This window comes from Aythya ferina (assembly GCF_964211825.1).
Source record: "Aythya ferina genome assembly, chromosome: 2".
Lineage (NCBI taxonomy): Eukaryota > Metazoa > Chordata > Aves > Anseriformes > Anatidae > Aythya > Aythya ferina.
The window spans coordinates 90048051-90062085 of record NC_140297.1 but is presented as its reverse complement, the minus strand read 5'-3'; positions in this window follow the sequence as shown (position 1 = coordinate 90062085).

Sequence of the window (14035 nt, the reverse complement as noted above, 5' to 3'; positions counted from 1 at the left end):
TTCCTGAGACTGTTTATTGTGATATGTGCCATTAGCTATACATAGATATGAAATCTCCATATCTGAGGAACTGTTTGAAGCACAGAACAGAAGAAGGGAATGCCTTTAATATTAGCTTGGAAACATCCAAGGCCTAGATCATTCTGCACAAACATATCTAAAAATCTTGTATCTTCTACTCCCCACGGTTTGGGGAATGATTTGTTTTATCATTATTAAATGTTTAAATTAGGTAAATTAAAAACTGTGGGTTTATTATTATTATTATTATTATTTATTTATTTATTTATTTATTTATTTTTCCCCTCCATATTAAGGATTACAATGCTTAATGAAGACAGAGGTATTACTTGCAATTTGTAGACAGACACAGGTACACAGGTCTGACCAAAGCAGCAGACAGTATTCATTCCTTCCTCAAGAATTACTTCATGGAAACACAGAAGCAATTCCTTGAATAGGGCTCATAATTCATATCTTCAACTCATACCACTCCTAGAAAATTTTCTTCAACAGTAGATAGGAGAATTTTCTTCTTTCTATCCATCCCACTCTACCACTGGGATCTGCCTCGCCTCACCTCGCCTTGCATCACTATTTTAAGTTCATAGTGTCACTGCAAATAATTTTAATTATAGATTTAATCATATATTTGGGATATTATGTGAACATTTTTCTTCCAGTCTACAGGTTGGTTCATTACATTGCCATCAAAGTGTGTAATAAACACATATCATTGTAAGAAATTAACCTTTATCTCAGAAGGAAAAAAAGTAGTTATTTGAATTACTGTATCTGGATGAGCTGAATTACTTAATAGAAGAGTCCCAAAAGTTAAAAAATATTTTTATATCAAATGAGAAATATTATCTTGGAAATCTCCAAAATTCAATTTTTCATTTAATCTTTTTTTTTTTTTTAATTATTATTATTATTATTTAAAATAAGCTCTGTGACAACTCCCATCAATTTAACTTTGACCATAAATATTTATCTTGAATTATGTTTATGTTCTGCAAAATGCAGAACAGGAGGGAAAAAAAAAAAGAAAAGAAAAAAAAAAAAAAGATTGATGTAGATTGATGTAGAAACAAGCTGAGTAATGTTCCCCGGGGACTTGGTCATGACAACAAACCTGTTGGAATTCAAGAAGCATTTAAACAATGCTCTCAGACATTAAGTTTGATTTTGGGGTGGTTCTATGTGAAGCCAGGAGTGGGACTTGATGATTCTTGTAGGTTCCTTCCAACTTGGGATATTCTATGATTCTAATGCCTCCTTATGTTTGTAAAGTTTGTCATAGTTTAAGAGAAAACATAAATTAATGAAAAGAATGCAAGATGAAACAGGGCTGACCAAAAAAAAAAAAAAAAAAAACCTAAAAATTATATACTAGAACTAAATAAAAGCTCCTAATGACAAAATTTTGTGTTTTCTGCACTTGTACTTTTAGGAATTCTGTTTTCTGAATGTCTAAAGAGCCTGGCAGCTTCTTTGAAAGCGAGAGTGTCTAGCGTTATTTAAATTAATGTGAAGAGGACACACCTGTAACTATTCTTCTCTAATCCTTTTGCAAACTGTAGCTTTCAGATGCCTTCATATTGGAGGTTTTTATAAAATTTATCTACCGTCACACTCTCAAAAATATCAAATGGGGAAATTCCAAGTGGCAAAAAGGGAAGAAAAAAAAAATAATAAAAAACTTTCAGAGGAAGCAAGTTTTGCTTCATTTCTACTATTTTCAAAATCATTCAGCAAGTCAGTCTGTTTTAAAGGAATAGAACTCATTTTGCTTTTGTAAGTTCTAAACATTATATCTTATATTCGCAGCTTAAAGATGTTGCATCAAAGGACAAATAGATACCATGGAATGGAACAGATACAATAAAAAGAAATATAGGAAGGATGAATGCAAAAAAAAAAAAAAAAAAAGTGCAGAAATTATTCCTGCAGATGTTGAAATGGTTGCATGGAACATTTGTTTGTTTGTTTCACACAATAAAATTAGAAAACTTTTTTTTGTTTGTTTTTACTTTAAAATAATAAACAGAAATGGATCATGGATGCATTGGAATGGTCTTGCAGGTTCACAGCTCAGACACATTATAAGAATTTACTAGAACCTACAGTTTTGGAACTCTCTATCTATAAAGACCCTTGTAATGAACTCCCATCACCATGTTTGGTCGCCATGTTTGGGCAGTCACTGACCAAACTGTTGGAGATTCAATTCCACGTGTAAATGTCATCCAATACAAAAGATCTCAACAAATTTGTGATTTTGGTATTGATTTTGTTTTTAAAATACAGTCTGTTTGCAAATGCCTGTGTCCCTCACCTCCTTTCAAGTCCATGCTGGGTCAAAACACCACCATGTACCTTTTCTTTTTCCTTTGTTTTGGTTTCTGTGGGAGAAAACCTGAACAAAAGGGTAGAAGGAAGTCAAGAAGCTCAAGTGAATAATCGTGTGGATAACCAAAGAACAGGATGCTAAGGTGTGCAGGAGAGCATAACTGACTCGCAATATCAATTCTCTCTAAAGGTGAGAGATAAGGTACACAGAAAGAGAGAGATATCTACACAGGGTGGATAAGATAAAAAGTTATAATTCACTAAGATCAGCTTAAAACAGCTCCTGCTGCTAAGGGAATAGTCAATATATTTAGGATGGTGGAGGGAGGGGATTTTTTTTTTTTTTTTTGCAGCAGATGGAAAAGACAAAAGAAAATTGACTATCTACCTGAGTCAGCAAAATTAATTTCTTTACCATTTTTTTTTTTTCCCTCCAGTTTAACAGGGAGCATGAAGTCTCTGAATCAAATTTCCTCATCAAAATAACAGAAATATTGTGAGTTAATTAACAACTTACATAATTTAAGATCATATCCTATCCTGGTCTAACAGACACTTGCTTTCCTTGCAACCTACCAATTGGTTTGCAGGGAAACCTGAAGAGTCCCTGCCTAAATGAGACAAGAGGATGGAAGAAATATTCAATCTCCATACAAGAACTTTTTATTTATTTTTTTATTTATTTATTATTTATTCACAGAAAAGAGATGATCAAATTAGGATATCAAATTAGGATAAGGACTTTGCAAAGCACTTTCTCAAGGAAAAGCACAAATAATTTTTTTTTTTTTTAAATAAACTGCTTCAGACTTATTAAAATCTTCCGTGAATCCAAACTGAAAATAAGTCTGGAACAAACAGTAACCTAATAAGAAACTCATTTTGAGATGTGTTTGTATGTTCTTGGTTTAATTTGTCAGTACACATCATCATATTTTCAAACATTTCAGATATTCAAGAAAGGAGAAAAAACAACATCATATGACCAACAGAAGTCAAGAGTGAACTGTCAAAGTTGATGTTTCATAGACAATTAAAATGTGGTATTAATAAAATATTGGTATTTATATTAATAATATGTGTATATATCCATAGAAGTCAGAAATGATTTATTTATTTGCAAACAGAAGATAAGAGTAACATTTACACTATTCACACAGAATAGATGGACTAATTCTAATATAAACACTGATTTTTATTTTATTTTTTTTTTTTTTTGAGGGGGGGATTTACAGTGGAAAAAAAATGAAAAGAAAAGGCCTTTTAGAATGAAGGAATTTCTTGTTGGTTAAAGAAGAGTAAGATTTATGGTTAAAAGTTGTGCTAATGCCCAGTCTGGCCCTAATACCATAATTATAATAATCAGACACTATTTATTTATACTATGTCTCTTTTGTACTAGTCTCATGCATGCTAAATATTTATAACTCAATCTACATTTTATAGCTTTATATTGGAAGCAGCTTTTTAAAATATTTAATAAACTACTCCATTTAGAAGCTTATATACCATTTGGGAATAATGCAACAGAATTGCTGGCAAGATATAACACTTCCTAGGGTGCTTCATTCCAGAACAAACTTGACTTCATTCAGTTGTTATTGCAATTTGTTTAACAATCTTGCATGACATCTGAGATCACACTGAACAATTTTTTAGCATTTCTATTTTTACACATAGCAGAGTGTACCAGGTTTGAGACCCTTATTCTGATATACTTGTTAATGTTAAGGAAATTGACTCTTCAGTCTGATTCATGATTGCTGTTGTTTTTCTTAAATAAATTTGGACCATGTATTTATTAAAAGTGATAAGACCCACCATTCCAGATGATCTGTATCTCTAAAATAGTATTCAGCAATATTTCAGTCTATACTCTCTTGAGCCTTATGCAGAACTTTGAAAAATTTAGAGACATTTATAATTGAGCAATTACAGTAATAAGTTTTAACCAGAAGAAAACACTATATTTTTGAATCACATTAAATCACTCACTCTTAATCATTTCTTTTATAAGGTTTCAACATGGACTGAGATATGCTCAATCCAATATTTAATAAAGGGACACAACATCATATGTAGTAATCTAAAGGCATAAAGACTTCATCTTCCTTGTAGTTGGGAGCAGATGAGTTTTAAGTCTAGAAAATAATCCAGTTTTCAGTACTTGCATATCGTCTGATCACTTAGCTACTGGTTCACAGGAAAAAAAAAAAAATACACAGAAAAGGCATGTGCAAATCAGCTGCAGCCTTTAATTTACTGCCAGTAGAAATTATAATGCTTCTGCAGTATCAGCCCTACAGTATTCTAACCAAGCTTTTGCAGCTGTGAATTGCTTTTGCCTTGAAACCAGTTCAAAATGCAATGTTTGCTTTGGAAAAGGCCAAATCACTGCAGAAATCTTGGTCCTCTGCCTGCTTCAGAGGGGAAGAGGTGAGGGTACAGATAATTTGTGCTTACCAGGCTGAATAGAGGAAAGAGTCTTGGCATGTAGAAAAACAATAATGAAAAGCAGAATCATAGACTTCAATAAAGTAAACGGGCTTAATTTAGTCATTCTTACACATGTTGAAGTGTTTAATATTATTTATTTATTTTTTCCCATCTGAAAGATTATTTTGCCACTGGCTCTTTTTAATGAGTCATGTTGAATATTTAATTTTGTTTCTTAAAAATGTCTATATTAACTAACTATGACCCCTTATCGAGGGCAAAAAAAGAGAACACTTTCATTAATGACATAGTGCCTGCGGAACCCTATTTTCTTTAAAGGACAGAACAAGTAAGGACATTTATAGATCTAGTGGGATATAATAAAAAATGCCAAATTTGCACTTAACAGGAGCCTTCTTTGGACCTTTAAAAAAAACAGGTCCCTGGTTGTCAAATAATGGGAGTGCACATCAGTTATTTCATGTTATTTATTAAAAAAATAAATAAAAATTGAATCTTCACAAGCAAATTTTCACTTAGCTGAAACATTTCCTGAATCTATAAAATGACCAATAATTTGTCTACAGAGTAGTTTAAGATAACTCCTGTTCTGAGAGGGTAGGTGGCATGGTTAATTGCTACCGCCTTTCATAGCAGGTTTAAACTCCAAGGTTCATTCTTCATGAAAATAAATAAATAGATAAAATAAATAAATAAAAAATGGGGGATAATGGCAGTCTGGCCTTTCATGAGGGCACCTTTCCTCTCACCTTGTATTCCTCCCTCTTACCCTCTTAGGTACTGCATGAAGAGGTCCAAGCTAGAAGCTTGGCTGCTTTGTGCTTATAATGTGTTTTCCCTGGAAAAACAGAGAGGCACCTTAAAGGACAGTAGGACCCACTGATGAGTTTTATCATCCTTCATGGATAACTGTCAATGCTTTAATAACAGAGGACTTTGTTGCAGCGATGGCTATGAGGATAACACTTCAGTATATCATGTGGGATGATTGTAGGTCTGCAGTGTCTTTCATAGAATGAAAAAGGTTGAATGAAAAGAATCATAGAATGAAAAGGGTTGGAAGGGACTTTTAAGATCATCTAGTTCCACCTCCCCTGCCACAGACAGAGATTTCACCCACTATATCAGGTTGCCCAGGGCCTCACCCAATCTGGTCTTGAACAACTCTAGGGATGGAGCATCCACAACCTCTCTTGGCAACATGTTCCAGTGCCTCACCACTCTTTGAGTGAAGAATTTTCTCTTAACCATTACTCTAAATCTCCCTAAATAGCTCCTCTTTAAGTTTAAAAACTTGCTGAAGGTGCACTCAATCCCATTGTCTATGTCATTGATGAAGATATTAAACCATAACGGTCCCAGAACAGAAACCCGAGAGACACCACTTGTCACCATCTTCCACCTGAACATGGAACCATTGACCACTGCTCTCTGGATGTGACCTTCAAGCCAATTCCTTATCCACTGAATGGTCCGCCCATCAAATCCATATCTTTCCAATTTGAAGATCAAAATATTTTGAGGGACGGTGTCAAATGCCTTACAGAAGTCCAGGTAGATGACATTAGTTAGTCTTCCCTTGTCAACTAATGCAGTCACTCCATCACAGAAGGCCACCAGGTTGCTCAGACATGATATGTCCTTGGTGAAGCCATGCTGGCTGTCTTGGATCACCTCCTTTTCCTGCATGTGCCTTGACATTACTTTTAAGAGTATCTTCTCCATGATGGGACCCCCAGCAAAGGAAAGATGTGGACATGTTAGAGCTAGTCCCGAGGAGGGTTACAAAGATTATGAGGGGGCTGAAGTACCTCTCATAGGAAGAAAGGCTGAAAGAGCTGGGGCTGTTCAGCTTAAAGAAGGGAAGGCTCTGGGGTGACCTTATTGCAACTTTTCAGTACTTATAATAAAGATGGAGAAGGACTCTTTACTCAGGCAGATAATGATAGAACAAGGGGGAATGTTCTAAAACTAAAAGAGGAAAGATTTAGACTAGACTTTAGGGGGAAATTCTTCACTGTAAGGGTAGTGAGGCACTGGAACAGGTTTCCAAGAGAAGTTGTGGATGCCCCATACCTGGAGGTGTTCAAGGCCAGGATGGATGGAGTCTTGACCAGCCTTATCTAGTAGGTGACATCCCTGCCTATGGCAGGGAGGTTGGAGTTGATCTTTAAGGTCCCTTCTAACCTGAGCCATTCTATGATACTATGATACATTCTATGATCTTCCCAGGCACAGAGGTGAGGCTCACCTGTCTGTAGTTCCCTAGGTCCTCCTTTCTACCTTTTTAAAAAATGGGAGTGATGTTTCCCTTTTTCCAGTCTCCAGGGACTTCACCTGACTGCCACAACTTTTCATATATGATGGAGAGAATCTTGGCAACTACATTAGACCATTCCTTAAGGATCCTGGGATACATGTCATCTCACCCTGTAGTCTTGTACATATTTAGTTACATCAGGTGGTCTTGAACCTGCTCTTCATTTACAGTTGGAGGGCCTTTGCTCCCCCAGCCCTCATCTGCAAGTTCAGGGAAACAAGACATGGGAAGCCTGACTGGCAATGAAGTGTGAGGCAAAGAAGTTGTTGAGTACCTCAACCTTCTTCATAGTTCACCCTTCTCATCCATCAGAGAGGTCATACTTTCCTTGGCCTTTCTTTTCTGACCAAGGTACCTATAGAGTCCCTTCCTGTTATTCTTTGCATCCCTTGCCAAGCTCAGTTCATCCATGTCTTGGCTTTTCTGATCGTTGAGACATCATCCCTGTACTCTTCCCAGGCCACATGTCCCTGCTTGCACTCCATGTTCATTTTCTTCTTGCACCTCAGTTTGACCAGCAGGTCCTTGCTTAGACATCCCAGTCATCTGCCTTTCTTGCCCACTTTCTTACACAAGGGGGTGGAGAGTTCTTGCACTCTAAGAAGACCTTTCTTAAAGAGTTGCTGGTTCTAATCAGTTCCTCTGTCCCTACAGACAGTGTTCCAGGGGATCTCATCCACTAGGTCTTTGAATAGCTTGAAGTTCACTCTTCATAAATTCAGGGTCCTGACTTTGTTCTTTGCCAAACCCATATTCCTCAAGATCACTGCAGCTCAGACTGCCTCCAGTCTTGATCTCTTTAATGAGCTCTTCTACATTGGTGAGCATCAGGTCTAGTAATACTTCTCCTCTTGTTGTTTTTTCTGATATCTGGACCAGGAAGTTATCCTCAACACACAGTAGGAATTTCCTGGATTGCTTACAGCCTACTGTGTATTTTTCCTAGCAGACATATGGGTGGTTGAAGACTCTCATGAGGATGAGAGCATGTGAGTGTGATGCTTCTTGTAGTTGAAGCAGGAATGCCTCATACAGAGGCTCAACTTGGTCAGGCAGCTTGTAATAGACCCCAACGACAAGATGTTCTTTATTGGTGTGGTCTTTAAAGTTTACCCACAAGCTCTCAACCTATCCATGGCCATTTCTCAGAGTTATCACTGCAGTCAAATCCTTCTTGAATAACAATAGAAAGTAGGAACAATGACTGACTCATCTTCCTGGTGACGTTTTTGTTTTGTTTTGTATTTTCAGAGCCATTTTTACAGGTAAAAGCAAGAGTTTAATGGAAACTTTCCTTTAAAACAATACTATCACTTTTCTGCTTCTTGCTAGAAAACACTGAATAAAACTAAAGTTATTATTTGGCTGAAACGCTGGAAAAAATAACATTTTATGTATTTTTTTTTTTTTTTCCCAAAGAATACCTACTTCCTTCTCTGTTTATGCTTTCTGAAGCTTGATGGTTTTAAACAATTGTGAGTGGAAAGATTTTGAAGACATTTACATTCAAACTTTTAAAAATTTTCTTTCTTTTTACTATCTTTTGTTAAACTTAATTATTCAAGTTTGATATCTTTCGAGATTGAAGTGTACTTATTCAGAAAGTCCAGTGTGAAACTTGTGAAACTTTTGAAAGGCATCAGTACCATACAAAATGTTCAGAAGCAAAAATAAAAGCAAGATCATTTGAACTGTCTCATAATAAAGTTTTTGATGAAGAGCAGCAAGAAACATACATAAAACAGTCTGGGGATTTCTCTTCATGTTTATGAAGCTGGCAAGGTCTACAAATCCATTAATACAAAGTTCAACAGTCTCTTTTGGTTACAATACATTGAATGGCAATTTAGCCTGGCATCATCCTTTCATTAAGATATAAAATATATATGTTTTTATTTTATATATATATATATCTTATTTATATTATATATATATATTTTATATATATATATATTTTATATATATATATATATATATATATATATATATAATCATAGAATATCCTGAGTTGGAAGGGACCCTTAAGGATCATCAAGTCCAACTCTTGACACCACACAGGTCTACCCAAAAGTTCAGACCATGTGACTAAGTGCACAGTCCAATCTCTTCTTAAATTCAGACAGGCTCGGTGCAGTGACCACTTCCCTGGGGAGCCTGTTCCAGTGTGCAACCACCCTCTCTGTGAAGAACCCCCTCCTGATGTCAAGCCTAAATTTCCCCTGCCTCAGCTTAACCCCGTTCTCGCGGGTCCTGTCACTGGTGTTAATGGAGAAAAGGTCTCCTGCCTCTCGACACCCCCTTACGAGGAAGTTGTAGACTGTGATGAGGTCTCCCCTCAGCCTCCTCTTCTCCAGGCTGAACAGGCCCAGTGACCTCAGCCGTTCTTCGTACGTCTTCCCCTCCAGGCCTTTCACCATCTTCGTAGCTCTCCTCTGGACACTCTCCAACAGTTTCATGTCCTTTTTATACTGTGGTGCCCAGAACTGCACACTGTACTTGAGGTGAGGCCGCACCAGCGCAGAGTAGAGCGGGACAATCACTTCCCTTGACCTACTAGCGATGCCGTGCTTGATGCACCCCAGGATACGGTTGGCCCTCCTGGCTGCCAGGGCACACTGCTGGCTCATATTCAACTTGCTGTCTACCATGACCCCCAGATCCCTCTCTTCTAGGCTGCTCTCCAGCGTCTCATCACCCAGTCTGTACGTGCAGCCAGGGTTTCCCCGTCCCAGGTGCAGGACCAGTCACTTGCTCTTATTGAACTTCATGCGGTTGGTGATCGCCCAGCTCTCCAACCTATCCAGATCCCTCTGCAAGGCCTTTCCACCCTCATTCGAGTCCACAACTCCTCCAAGTTTGGTGTCATCAGCAAACTTGCTCAAAATACCTACATCCAGATCGTTTATAAAAATATTGAAAAGTACCGGCCCTAAAATGGAGCCTTGAGGGACCCCACTGGTGACCACCCGCCAGCCTGACGCAGCCCCATTTACCATAACCCTTTGGGCCCTGCCCGTTAGCCAATTGCTCACCCATCGTATGATGTTTGTATTTAGCTGTATGGTGGACATTTTGTCCAGTAGGATCCTATGAGAAACCGTGTCAAAAGCCTTGCTGAAGTCCAAAAAAATCACATCAGCTGCTTTCCCTTGGTCCACCATATGGGTGATCTTATCATAAAAGGAAATCAGGTTAGTTAGGCAGGACCTACCCTTCACAAACCCATGCTGGCTGGGACCAATGACTGCTTTGTCCCCCAGGTGCGCCTCAATAAGTTCGAGAACCACCTTCTCCATGATTTTACCAGGCACTGACGTGAGACTGACAGGCCTGTAATTGCTAGGGTCTTCTTTCTGACCCTTCTTGAAAATCGGCACAACATTTGCCAGCTTCCAGTCTACCGGGACCTCTCCAAATTCCCAGGATCGTTGAAAATTAATTGAGAGAGGTTCCGCGATGACATCCGCCAGCTCTTTCAGCACCCGGGGATGAATCCCATCTGGACCCATGGACTTGTAGGGATCCAGGTGGAGTAGGAAATCCCGCACACGTTCAGGGTCGGTTGGGAGTTTGTCATCCCCACCGTCCCGGTCCTCCAGCTCAGGGCACCCTGGGTCCCGAAGCCCATCATCAGCATTGAAGACAGAGGCAAAGAAGGCGTTAAGCGTCTCTGCTTTGCCTATGTCATTGTCTGTGAGAAGACCTTTCCTATCAAGGAGCGGCCCTATGTATTCTTTAGTTCCCCTTTTTCCATTCACATATCTAAAAAAACCCTTTTTATTTTCTCTCACAGACACAGCCAGCTTCAACTCTAGGTGTGCTTTGGCCACACAAACTTTCTCCCTACAAACACGAACAGCATCCCTGTATTCTTTCCATGACACCTGGCCCTCCTTCCAGTAGCGAAACACTCTCTGTTTCCGCCTAATCTCCATTAGAATGTTCCTGGTCAGCCACGCCGGCCTCCTGCCCCGCCTGCCTGACTTGTGATATTTAGGAATTGCCTGATCTTGTGCTTCTAGGAGGCATCGCTTAAAGAATGACCAGCACTGGTGGACATTGAGGCCTTCAAGAGCAGTTTCCCAGGGGACCTTGCTGACTAGTTCCCTGAGCAGCCTGAAGTCTGCTTTCCCCATATCTAGGGATGAGGTTTTGGTGGCACTTTTCCTTCTGTCACCGTAAATTTTGAACTCAACCACTTCATGGTTGCTATGACCAAGGCGGCCACCAATCACCACATCTCCCACCAGACCCTCTCTGTTTTCTAGCAACAGGTCTAGGAGGGCACCTTTCCTAGTTGGCTCCGTTAGCACCTGCACCAAGAAGTTATCATCTAGGTGCTTCATGAACCTCCTGGACTTGCTCGTGTCAGCCGTGTGGCACTCCCAGTTAACGTCTGGCAAGTTGAAGTCCCCCATAAGGACAAGGGGAGTTAATCTCGAGGCCTCTCTTAGTTCTGTAAAGAATAATTTATCGGCGCTATCGTCCTGGCCAGGCGGTCTGTAATAGACTCCCACAACGACATCCCCTTTATTCGTTCGTCCCTTGATCCTTACCCAGAGGCTCTCAACTTTGCCATTGCCGACCTGAAGTTCCCCACAGTCCAGCCCCTGCTTCACATACATCGCCACCCCACCACCTCGCCTACCCTGCCTGTCCCTCCTGAAGAGCCTGTAACCATCTATCGCAACACCCAAGTCACAGGACTCATCCCACCAGGTTTCACTTATGCCGATGATGTCGTAGTTGCGGGACTGGGCCAGGACTTCTAGCTCATCCATTTTATTCCTCATACTGCGTGCGTTCGTGTAGAAGCACTTCAGGTGCGTCTCCTTACACTCAGCACCTTGTGGATCTGACTGAAGGACCTCACTGGCACACAGCCCCTCTGATTCTAGTGTACCATCCCTTAGGTCTTCACCGGCGTGCCTGGTTTTAGCCCCTTTCCCCTTCGACTCTAGTTTAAAGCCCTATCTATCAGCCCTGCCAACTCCTGACCAAAGATCCTTACCCCTCTCCGAGAGCGGCGCATCCCATCCGGTGCCATCAGGCCTGGTGTAGCATAGACCTTCCCTTGATCAAAGAACCCAAAGTTCTGCCGGTCACACCAGTCTCGAAGCCACAAGTTTATGTGAACAGCACGCCTTTCAGCTTCGATCCCCCCTATCAGAAGGACAGAAGCAAACACAACCTGTGCCCCTGATCCTCTAAGTAGTCGCCCCAAATCCCTAAAGTCTCTTTTGATCGCCTTCGGACTTCTCGTTGCTACTTCATTGCTACCAGCCTGAAAGACCAGTAGCGAGTAGTAGTCAGTGGTGCCTTACCAGGCGCTTGACTTTCTTGGCAAAGTCTCTCACCCAAGCCCCAGGGAGGCAACAGACTTCACTGCGGGTTGGGTCCGGTCAGCATATCGGTCCCTCTGTCCCTTTCAGAAGGGAGCCCCCCATAACAATAGCCCTTCTTTCTTTTTTGAAGGATGATGTGGCAATGCGATGTGTAGGTCGCCTTGTCTTAGGTACCCCCTCCAACTGGGACGGGTTTTTATCTACTTTGTCATTCAGATTGTCTTGTTTTAGTCCTTCATATCGATTATTTAAGGGTAGATGAGAAGGTGAGGTGGGCAGAGAGAGGGCTCGCCTACCACCCCGAATAGGCACCTGCCTCCATTCCCCCCCTTGATCTAGGTCTCCTCCCGCTGCCTGGCAGGAAGAGGGAAACTCCGTCTTCTGCATAACAGGAGACGCCTGTGCTGTGGCAGGCTCGTGAGCCTGCCTCAGAGAGGGTAGAGTGCACCTCCACCAGTCAATTTCCCTCTCTGATTCCCTGATGCTCCTGAGCCTGTTCACCTCCTCCCGGAGCTCTGCTACCTGGCTGATCAGTTTCTTCAACCTGGGCACACCTCCCACAGGCATACCCACCACTGCTGTCGGAGACCGACAGAAGGCTGGGGCACACTCTGCAGCCCAGGACCTGGACGGCTGCGTGTTTCCCCGAGCCCTCTGTCTGAGTAGCCACACTGGTGACCGTGGCTGGAGATGCCGCACGAGATGCGGAGGCCACGGTTTTCTGCCTGGTTGATACCATGGTCAGGTTCTACGCAAGCAGGTTACAAGCACCGAAGGGAGAGGCAGCTGCAACAGAGTGACGATGGGCCCCCCGCTTGCCCTGCCCGCGCAAACTGCCGCGCAAACTGCCACGCCATGCCCTTTGACGCACCACGCCCTGTTTGCCCGTCCTGTTCGCCGCGCTCCTGGTCGCTCGTGCTCCCTAGGGGCAACTTTTAAACAGCCTGGGAAGGGGCACTGCTGGCTCCGCCCGCGCCTCGTCAGCCTGCCTCGTGAGGACTTCTGGGTCCTGGCGGCTCCCCCGAGTGGCCTCGATGCTGGACAAAAAGCCCTGCCCGCCTCGGTCCCCTGCTCCACTGCAGAACACGTCTGCCCCGGAGCCGATTGCCTCAGCGATCGGAATATATTTTTTTTTTTCTTGAAACAACAGATGTTTTCAGGCAGGAACAGAAAGTTGAGTTTCATTAGAGACCCATACAACAACTAAGCTGTTTCAAATAAGTAATTCTTAAGCAAATTAACTGTGTGTCTCTTGTCTTGGCAATGAAAAAGAAAAAAAAAAAAAAAACAAAAAAAACCACACACACACACACACCTTTAGATTTTTTTTTTTTTTAATTATTATTATTATTATTTTTTGTCAGGACAATTACTCCCTTATTAATAGTACATTTTCAGTCAGGTACCGGTCCACTTTTCTGACCATACTCAAGTGATTGACTTCAGCTTTTAAACACACACACACACACCACACACCCTCTCTAACACACACACAGACATTTGATATATATACATTGTCCAAATTTGTCATATATATTGCGTTTCGACCACTCTCTGGTGT